The sequence below is a fragment of the Hylobates moloch genome, unplaced genomic scaffold (genome assembly GCF_009828535.3).
Source record: "Hylobates moloch isolate HMO894 unplaced genomic scaffold, HMol_V3 SCAFFOLD_3, whole genome shotgun sequence".
NCBI lineage: Eukaryota > Metazoa > Chordata > Mammalia > Primates > Hylobatidae > Hylobates > Hylobates moloch.
This window is the reverse complement of record NW_026652278.1, coordinates 158,468,586-158,479,968: the sequence shown is the minus strand read 5'-3', so window position 1 is coordinate 158,479,968 and position 11,383 is coordinate 158,468,586. Positions and strand designations below refer to the sequence as shown.

The 11,383-nt window shown below is 42.0% G+C and overlaps 1 pseudogene; it reads right to left on the bottom strand.

Annotated features, from left to right (window-relative positions):
• Nucleotides 1-9,380: 9,380 nt before the first annotated feature.
• On the bottom strand, nt 9,381-10,092 carry LOC116480321 (methylosome subunit pICln-like; annotated as a pseudogene).
• Between the last annotated feature and the right edge of the window lie 1,291 nt (nt 10,093-11,383).

Genomic DNA, 11,383 nt, shown 5'->3' with positions numbered 1-11,383 from the left:
AATCCCAGCACTTTGGGAGGCAATCAGATGGATTGCCTGAGCTTAGGAGTTGGAGACCAGCCTGGGCAACATGTCAAAACCCCATCTCTACCAAAAATACAAAAATTAGCCAGGCATTGTGGCACGCACCTGTAGTCCCAGCTACTTGGAAGGCTGAGGCGGGAGAATCACTTGAACCCTGGAGGCAGAGGTTGCAGTGAGCCAAGATCGCGCCACTGCACTCCAGCCTGGATGACAGTGACAGGAAGGAAGGAAGGAAGGGAGGGAGGGAGGACAGGCCAGGTGCAGTGGCTCATGCCTGTAATTCCAGCACTTTGGGAGGCCGAGGCAGGTGGGTCACCTGAGGTCAGGAGTTTGAGACTAGCCTGGCCAACATGGTGAAACTCCATCTCTACTAAATATTTACAAAAATTAGGTGTGGTGGTGCATGCCTGTAATCCCAGCTACTTGAGAGGCTGAGGCAGGAGAATCTCTTGAACCCAGGAGGCGGAGGTTGCAGTGAGCCGAGATTGTGCCATTGCACTCCAGCCTGGGTGACAAAAGTGAAACTCCATCTCAAAAAAAAAAAAAAAAAAAGGAAGAAAGGGAGGGAGAGAGGGAGGCTGAATAGGAAGATGTTTTAAGATTGAAAGTTATACAAAATTGCTCAATTGAGAGAATACTTATTGAGTGCTTCAAGTTGAATGCTAAGCAGTATTAGACATGACACTTATTCTCATTGACCTTAAAACTACATGTCAATAGCATGAGTACATTTCATCCAAGTCCTAGTTGGAAATCCCTCACTACCCAGAGATAACCTGGGAAACTCATTCAGCTCACCAAGCCTCAGTTCCCCTACTGGCAAAAATAGAGCAAAAAAGGATGGAATAAACCTGTCTCTGTCAATTTTTCAGAACGATTACATGGTTTAGATCAGGCAAATTATAGCCTGTAGACTAAATCTGGCTGACCACCTGTTTTGTAAATTAAGCTTTCTTGGAGCACAGCCACACCCATTTGTTTATGTATTGTCTATAGCTGCTTTCATGCAGAGCTGACTAGTTGACACAGAGATCATATAACCCGCAAAGCACAAAGTGTAGACTATCTGGTCCTTTACAGAAGAATAGATGATTGTGGTATGTGTGTAGGAATTTGAAATATGGCACATATATGTTACACCTTGTGCAGGACAGACATCTGGTTGGTCAGAGGACTAGATCTACTAGAGTTTGGGACATCTAGAGAACTAACCTTTGATTCACCCAGCTGTGTGGTAAACACTCAAGATTATGTTAGGGCCATTAATAATGGGTCCCTCACCAGGCTACTCAAGGGTGGGTGTCTGCTGCCTGAACCCTAAATGTTTATTCCAGTGAGCCAAGGCCATGGTGCCCAGCCAAGGCACAGATGTCCCTGAGAACTCAAACATCCCAGAGAGTATCTGAGAACCTACCAACGAAAACAGCCTCAGTGCTCAAACACAGTAGCCAAAGAGCCAGAAAATTAACTTAAAAGTAGTTTAGAGGCCGGGCACGGTGGCTCACACCTGTAATCCCAGCACTTTGGGAGGCCGAGGCAGGTGGACACCTGAGGTCAAGAGTTCAAGACCAGCCTGGCCAATATGGTGAAACCCCATCTCTACTAAAAATACAAAATTAGCCGGGTGTGGTGGCACATATCTAATCCGAGCTACTTGGGAGGCTGAGGCAGGAGAATCACTTGAACCCAGGAGGCAGAGGTTGCAGTGAGCCGAGATGACACCATTGCACTCCAGCCTGGGCAACATGAAACTCCATCTCAAAAAAAAAAAAAAAAAAAGCAGTTTGGAGATGGGAGGTGGTGTGGAACTCTTCAGCCATCCTGCTGCTGCCAAGGAGTGCCCTGTATGCACGTCCTAATAAACTCATCTACTCGCCAAGCTGGACTTGTCCGAGTCATTCTTTAGTCTCTTGGTACCTTCTGAGTTTGCCGGGGGTGGGGCAGTGGGAGCCGACAGCCTCAAGTTTTTCTCATAGCAGCCATCACCCTAGACCTGGTAGGGGGTGGGTCTCTTACACCACTTACACCTGGTGAGTATCCAGAACATCAAGGGGGACCAGGAAGGCATCAAATAAAAATAAATACACCTTTAAAGGCAAACTTGAAACCAGTAGAGTGTGTCTTATAGAGTCTGACACAGACCCTCCCCTAGTAGCCTATGGGAATTGGGGACCATTAGAGCAAGCACTGCAGATGGGGAGCATGCTGCTAAATTGCTGGCTCAGAGAAGTCATCCGTGCTCATCTATGTCTGGGTAAATACTTTAAGGTTACAATAAGGTGTACAACTTTCAAGTACACACTTCAATTAATTTGTATGTACATATATACATGAGCAAACAATACCTAAATCAAGACAGAGAACATTTCCAATAACCCTAAATGCTCTCTGGAACCCCCATGCAGTTGATAACTCCTTAAAGATACCAAATATTCTGATGTCTATCACCATAAATTGGTTTGGCCTGGGATTTGAACATCATGTAAATGGAATCAGACAATAGATTTTTGTGTGTGCCTGGCTTTTTTTTTTTTTTTTTATAAACAAGCCATAAGAACTCAAGATCAGTCTGTCCCTTTCTTGGCTGGGAAGGCAGAAAGAGAAAAAAAAAAAAAAGAACAGAACAGAAAAACAGAAATTGGGGCAGGAAACCCACAGCGCTTACCTAGATCTGATGCTGTTGGTTAAAGGCAAAAAATCTCACTTAGTGCTCTTTAGCTTGTGCAAAAATCAGCTGCATTGCAGTTTTAAAACAGTAAATATTACTCTGCTCCCTGACAGCTAAAGACCATAAGGGAAGACTCTTTCCTATAATCAAGCACTTGCTTCAGCCTTGCCGGCTCAGAATAAAACCCACACCTGCAGCAGTCTGCTCACAGATCCCTGCAGATTTGTGGAAGGTCTGAGCCTCAGCTGAGACCCTGGCGCCTGCACTTCTGCCCCTAGAGAAACACAACCACTCTTATGAAAATAGCCCCTTGCCTGTGGACAAAGTGACCCACCTTGGTAAAAATCTAACGTGTTTTGCACCAAGTACAGAATCACCAGAGCTAAAAGCACCCTCCAAGCCACAAACCTCAATCTCCATGTGATGCTTATCTCACAAACTGTGCTTCTTATTAACGCCTCAAGACTCAGCCCAGTGGCTCAGTGCAGTTTGGGTCTGTGAGGTGTTCTGATAATTGAGGCCTCCCCTCCCCACTGAGACCTGAACCAATTGGGAAACAAGACAAAAAAGGCAGCTGATGGAGAGCCAAATTATCCCATGTGGTACTGATGAAGCCTCGGTTGAAGGGCATAGATTATTCCTGCAGGTACATCGACTTACTGACAGCAAACCCTAGAATGAGACACTCGTCCAGTCACAAACCTCAGATCCATCCTGACCACATGGAAAAGCTGAGGAAAATGTTTGCTCTCCGTGGGCTGCTCTCTCCCCTGAGGAAGAAGCCAGGTTACAGGTGCCCAATTCACCAAACGGATTGAATCTTTCTTCCTCCCTGGAGAGAAGCAAATGAGAAGGTGGAGAGAAGCTAGGAGTTTTATAATAATCGGAGTTTCCTCACATAGAAGGTAACTTCAGAAGAGAACTATGCCTTCAACAGAAATGTAAACTACCAACAAACTATAAGCATTATTAGTAATTGTTAACACTTAAACATGTTAAGCCACAATTACAGCAGGTGGTAAATATTAGCCGAAATGTTATTAATTGAAAACTGCTTTCACTGACCACAGGGGTATGAAATTTATATTATAAGTTTACTGATATACACTTGTAATCCCAGTACTTTGGCAGGCTGAGGCAGGAGGATTGCTTGAGGCCCAGAGTTCAAGACCAGCCTGGGCAATACAGAGAGCTCTGTCTCTACAAAAATTGTTTTAAAAATTATCTGGGCATGGTGGCACACACGTGTAGTCCCAGCTACTCTGGAGACTGAGGTGGGAAGATCGCTTGACCCCAGAAGTTCGTGGCTACAGTGATCTATGATCATGCCACTATACTCTAGCTTGAGCGAGACGCCCATCTCTCTAAAAAAAAATAAAAGTTTATAATTTTTGCCAATGGCATTAGATGTCAGAACAACAAAATCACTTATAGATTGTATTTTAAACAGGATATCCTCATTTTCTGGGTCTGCTTTAAAAGCAAGACTCTTCTTTATAAGTAAGTATTATGAAATAGGATGCAGAGGCTTCATCACAGGGAGAATTCAAAGAACTGAATTTACTATTTAAATCTTTCAATCACCTACTATTACCTTCTGCTAATATATTTCTATCACCTATTAATTCAGGCCAGAAACAAAGCTGCTCTATCTAATCAAAATATCCTTTAGAGCAAAGTGCTATTTTAGCCGGTCTGCATTCCTTATCACAGTCTAACCTAAACACATTCAAGAGACCTGTGATCATATAGTCCCTAAGCTATTACTTCACCTCTAGGATACTGATTATGTAAATAGTACTTATAAGACATGAATTTCCTTTGTTCAACAGCAGTCTTAAAAAGTAAATTTTAGGAACAGAGAAGAGGGAAAAAAATAGCAAAATTTCTAAAATGAGGCTTCATGGTCAAGGGAGAGCTAACTGTGGCTCCAGCTCTGCCACTAAGCACTTGTGTGATTTTAGGCAAGTTGCAGTTTCTTCTGGTCCCCGTGTCCTCACCAGTACCATGAAGTCACACGATTAAGTCATCTTCAAATCCCTTTCTGTTCTTTGCCATGGCAGAACCAGTGAAGTATGGTGGAGTCAGACTTAGTTTCGAGTCCCAGCTCGGCCAATTAGCTGCCGATGTGCCTTCATGCCAGCAATTAAACCGCTATACCATTAGTTTCAATACCACTAATATGGTGGTTGATATAGTCTGGATTTCTTGACCCAAATCTCATGAATTGTAATCTCCAGTATTGGAGGTGGAGCCTGGTGGGAAGTGTTTGTATTATGGGGGTGGATCCCTCATGAATGGCTTGGGCCTTGGTGATAAGTGAGCTCTTGCCCTGAGTTTATACAAGATCTGGTCATTAAAAAGTGACAACCCCCTCCCCTGACAAATATTCTTTCTCTTTCTCTCACGCCTGCTCTGGTCATGTGACATCCCTGCTCCCCTTTCACCTTCTGCCACGACTGTAAGCTTCCTGAGGCCTCCCCAGAAGCCGAGCATATGCCAACACCACACTTCCTGTACAGCCTGCAGAATCATAAGCCAATTAAACCTCTTCTCTTTATAAATCACCCAGTCACAGGTTTTGGGTTTTTTTGTCTGTCTGTTTTTTTGAGACAGAGTCTCACTCTGTTCCCCAGGCTGGAGTGCAGTAGCACAATCTCAGCTTACTGCAGCCTCTGCCTCCCGGGTTCAAGTAATTCTCCAACATCAGCCTTCCGAGTAGCTGGGATTACAGGTGTGTGCCACCACACCTGGCTAATTTTTGCATTTTTAGTAGAGACGGGGTTTCACCATGTTGGCCAGGCTGGTCTCAAACTCCTGACCTCAAGTGATCTGCCCGCCTCGGCCTTCCAAAGTGCTGGGATTACAGGTGTGAGCCAGTGCACCCAGCCAGTCACAGGTATTTCTTTACAACAATACAAGAACTGCCTAATACAGTGGTGTATAAACATATTACACATGATATGGAGATATATCATAGGGTTATAAAGGCATAGAATATAGAGATATAAAGATATTTTCCAAACTGAGTTCTTTAGAAGATAAAATGAGTTATATATATGGCGACAGTTATTTACACTCTGATTTATCTTTTTAGTCAATGCTTGTCATAAAATTGATTTTCCGTTCTGTGGATTATCTAAGGAAGTTCAGCACTATGTGTTCCTACTGCACAACTCAGCATGAGTCACCAACAGAAACATTAAATTAGTAAGTTAGTATGGGGAATGCGAAGTGCTATGAAAAAGCATATACTTATGGTGGGGGGGCTCTCACTAATTCTTTAAACCTAATAAAAATCATTTTTGAATTATGTTATTTTACCTTATTTTATTTTTAGGGACAGGGTCTTACTCTGTCATCCACGCTGGAGTGCAGTGGCACAATCGGACCATAGCTCACTATAGCCTCAAACTCTTGGGTTCAAGCCATCCTTCCACCTCAGCCTCCAGCACATGCCACCACACCTCGCTAATTTTTTTTTAATTTTTGTAGAGATGAGTCTCATTATGTTGCCCAGGCTAATGTCGAACTCATGGCCTCAAACAATCCTCCCACCCAAGCCTCTCTAAGTGCTGGGATTACAGGCGTGAGCCACCATACCCTGCTGGTTATTTTAGATTTTCCATGTCTTTATCCTTTTATTTTGTTGTGAACGATTACATGTTTGCAAGCTTGTCTACTTTCTCTACTATATTAGGAATGATTCATTTTCCAAGGCTTTATTCTGCGTTCCATGCCAGATATTGGACAGGAAGAACTCATGCTTCTCTGGAGTTTCTCCTCATGAGCTCCTCCAAGAGCTCACAGCCTAGACTGCTGGTGGTCATGGCATATAATTATGAAAAGCTTAATTCTCTCATTCAAAGACTCAAAATGGTATTAAAAATTAACAGCACAATTTTCATGTCTACAGAAAAGCTGCACAAGGGAGTTTGAACTAAATGATCTCAAGATCCCTTCTAAGTTTAAAGTTGGATTCTGTGATTCAGCCCACAGATCAAATATCAAAAAATAACTTCAAAATCTGGAGCAGAATAAACTAATCTTAAAATTCACTAACTGGCTTTCCTGAAAGCTGCTGTTGGAAAAATACATTTCATTTGCTCTTCTGGCAGAAAAGAGAGAGGAAGCTATTGTAATGGACAACAGGCTTCCAAGTGGAAAAGGTTTTCATTTGGAGGATACCATTTATTGATTGACATTTGAGAGACTTAAGAAGACATTGAAGGGGTCCCTCAACAATTTTCTCCTTGACCTATTTGTCATTCACAAACTTCAAGGACTTCCTGAATGGCAAGCTTGATGGTTCTTATCACCCAGCATTAGAACTCTAAGCAGAGGTATTTTTTAAATGCTGTTTCTATAAATTATACCCTCTTAATACCAATTACCATCAATTAAATAAGGCTGTTAAGGACTCTACTTCATGCTAGAAAATTATCCTTTGATGAATTGGAGAATTAATCATTCTTCTGAGAAACTGTCTCTCTCTCTCTACATATATATATTTTATATATATCTATATCTAATGTGTATATATAATTTTTAATGTGCTATAATATAATGTATTATATGTAATGTGCAATATATAACATTATATATTACATATACTATATGTAATATAGTATATAATAGAGAAAGAGACCCACACTCCCCCCCACACACATATCTATCCACTCCCACACACACTGAGTCTCACCCACTCCCACACACACACACACACACCCTTACACACACACACACACACACACACACACAGACACACACATCTAAAGAGAGGAACATATACACAGGCATGTATTCTTTGCTGTGATGATATACTGTTTGTAAGCTGCAGATACAACTTCTGCTAATATAAATTGGACTTAAATTCTATAAAAGTTACTCTATTCAATAGCGTTAAAACAGGAAAAAAGTTAAGTAAAAACTCTAGAAGTAGATAGAATTATTACCATTTTATAGATTAGAAAACTGAATTCAGAAAGGCTCGGAGGTCCAAGGTCACCCATCTCACAGAGCCATGTCTCAGGACCCAGGTCTGTCGAGCTCCAGAGCTCTTGCCTCTGCCACTCTACCAAACTGCTCCTCCCCTGAAGGTACAGACGGCATCATGTATTGTTCTTATTTGCATAAAAAGCCAGGCCTTGGTGCAAAGAACATGCGTACAATGGGCAGATCATTCATTCATTCATTGAACCGTTTCAATGAGAGCCCACCGTGAGTCAGGCACTAATGTAGGTAATGGGCATAAGTAGTTGAATAATAGACAGGGAACTTATTCTCTGGAGCTTACAATTCAGTGAGGAATGTTAGGCACTGAACTAGGAAACAAATACATGAACACAATCACTTAAATTAGTGGTAAGTACCTTGAAGAAAACAAAAAGAGGTCAGCTAGGCACGATGGCTCAGGCCTGTAATTCTACCACTTTGGGAAGTCAAGTTGGAATCACTCGAGGCCAGGAGTTCAAGACTAACCTAGGCAACATAGTAAGACTCGGTCTCTACAAAAAACTTAAAAACTAGCCAGGTGCAATGGTGTGTGCCTGTAGTCCTAGCTACTTGGGAGGCCGAAGCAGGAGGATCACTTGAGCCCAGGAGTTCAAGGCTGCAGTGAGCTGTGATCTCCCCACCGCACTCCAGTCTGGGCAACAGAGTGAGACCCTGTCCCTAAAAATAATTGTTTTTAAATAGTTTTTCTGAGAGGGTAGATTTGACATTAAACCTAAATAACAAAGGACCAAATACTTCAAGGTACAGGGGTGAGAAAACAGGAAGTGCAAAAGTCAGAGAGGTGGGCCAGGACAGCTAATGGAAGGCCTTGGAGGCCATGGTGAGGAGCTTGTGACGGGAAGTCACTGGAGAATTTTCAGGAGAGGAGGCAGGGCCATGATCTGATTTACACTTTTAAAAAGATCACTCTGCCGTATAGAAGATGAATTGTAGGGGCAAGAGTGAAAGCAAGGAAAGCAATTTATAAGTTACTGCAAGAAACTAAGCAGGAGTTGGCCAGGCGCAGTAGCTCATGCTTATAATTCCAACACATGGGAGGCAGAATTGGGAGGATCATTTGAGGCCAGGAGTTCAAGACCAGCCTGGAAATACAGCGAGGCCCTGTCTCTACCAAAAAAAAAAAAAGTTAAAAAAATAAATAAAAAGAATTTGAGCAGGAGCTGATGATGTACAGGTATGAGATATATTTTGAATATAGACTGAATAGCACTTGATGATGGAGTGACTATGGGGAATCAGGAAAAAAAAGAAACCAAGGATTGTCCCTAGGTTGGGGGCTTGAGTAACAGGAAGGATTGTGGCACCTTCTGCTGAAATGGGGTCGGTAGGGGAAATTACAGGTTCTGTATAGGACATATTAAGTTTGAACTGCCTACTAGTTATCTAAGTGGGCATGTCAAGTAGACAATTGGGTATCCATGTCTAAAATTCAGTGAAGTGGTCAGGCCAGAAAGTATTAGTCTGGGAATTATTAGCATGTTAATGGGTTTTTAAACCATGAGCTGTCTTGAGAGAAAGTATACAGAGAAGAAAAAATTGGCCCCATGACCTCCAATGTTTTGTTAGATTTACCAAATCCCTCAAGGAATTTCATATTTGTTCCTGATTTATAAGATGTACCTATATCTGAAAGCCACAGAGGAGGCCAATCTTAAACCTGCATAAATCATTTTCAGTGATCAACATCTGCATCCTCAAACTGTCCAGCAACTGTTGGTGTGGTATCCGCCTCCATCCCAGCTTCATCATCTCTTATTGAATCTTCTGTCCTGACCCCAGCCATATGATACTGGCAGCTTACAGACTGAGAAAGCGTTCCTTCTAATCTCCAAAGTGGCTTGGCCCTCTGCTATTAGATGAGATAAATCCTTCTTCGTAGGTGTAAAATGTAGGGATGTCCCCACGTCCTTGTTCTTGTGCTTCCACATCATATTCTTCTCCATCATAAGCATCTGAATCTTCATCCTCAGCATCTGGATGCAAGTACTGGCATTCACACATTGCAGTGAATGTTGCCTCCAATGCTGATTTATCACTAGGCACAAATCTAAATTTAGTAATAGTTCCACATCATTATCACTATTTTTCTCTTCTTCATCAGCAACAGATTCTTTTGACCCTTCTTCAAATTTGGCTTTCACCATAATATACAAATGCTCTCCTAGATAGTCACTTCGGTCCCTGGACAATGTATGTAAACAAATGGTGGGGTATTCCAGTGAGAATCTTAATCCAGAGCCATCTAACCAAGACAGGTGGCTCTCAGCAATGTAAAGGGTACTAGTGCTGAGGCCCTTCCCATTCACCACAGCCTTGGTGTCTGACTGCTGCTACAGGAGCCCCTCCACTGGCCCAGACAGTGGGAAACTTTTGAAGAAGCTCATAGCAGTATGGAGTGTGGCAACACAGGCCCGGAGGAGGTGGAGCACAGCAATGCCTGCACTCTGTGGCCCACTCTGGAAGAGACAGTCACTCTGGAAGATCAACTTAGTCTGCCCCCATCTTGAGTTAATTTTGTATATGGTATAAGGAAGGGGTCCAATTTCAATCTTCTGCATGTGGCTAGCCAGTTATTCCAGCACCATTTATTGAATAAAGAGTCCTTTCCCAGTGCTTGTTTTTGCCAACTTTGTCGAAGATTAGATGGTTATATGTGTGTGGCTTTATTTCTGGGCTGTCTATTCTGTTTCATTGGTCTGTGTGTCTGTTTTTGTACCAGTGCCATGCTATTTTGGTTACTGTAGCCTTGTAATATAGTTTGAAGTCAGGTAATGTGATGCCTTCAGCTTTGTTCTTTTTGCTTTAAGATTGCTTTGGCTATTTGGGCTCTTATTTAGTTTCATATGAATTTTAAAATAGTTTTTTTTTTCTAGTTCTGTGAAGAATGTCATTGGTAGTTTGATAGGAATAGCCTTGAATCTGTACATCGCTTTGGGCAGTATGGCCATTTTTAATAATATTGATTCTTCCTTTCCATGACCATGGAATGTTTTCCCATTTGCTTGTGTCATCTCTGATTTATTTGAGCAGTGTTCTGTAATTCTCATTGTAGAGATCTTTCACCTCCCTGGTTAGCTGTATTCCTAGGCATTTTATTCCTTTTGTGGTTATTGTGAATGGGATTGTGTTCTGATTTGGCTCTCAGATTCAACATTGTTGGTATATAGAAATACTACTGAGTTTTGTACGTCGATTTTGTATCCTAAAACTTTGCTGAAGTTGTTTATCTAGGAGCTTTTGGGCAGAGACTATGGGGTTTACTAGGTATAGCATCATATCATCTGTGAAGAAAGATAGTTTGACTTCCTCTCTTCCTATTTGGATGCCTTTTTTTCTTTCTCTTGCCTGATTGCTCTGACTAGGACTTCCAGGACTAGGTTGATTAGGAGTGGTGAGAGTGGGTATCCTTGTTTTGTTCTGGTTCTCAGGGGGAATGCTTCCAGCTTTTGCCTACTCAGTATTATGTTGGCTGTGGGTTTTTCATAGATGGCTCTTATTATTTTGAGGTATGTTCCTTCAATGCCTAATTTGTCGGGAGTTTTTAACATGAAGTTTTGAATTTTACTGAAAGCCTTTTCTATATCTGTTGAGATGGTCATCTGTGGTTTTTGTTTTTAGTTCTGTTTGTGTGATGGATCACATTTATTGATTTGTGTATGTTGAACCAAACTTGCA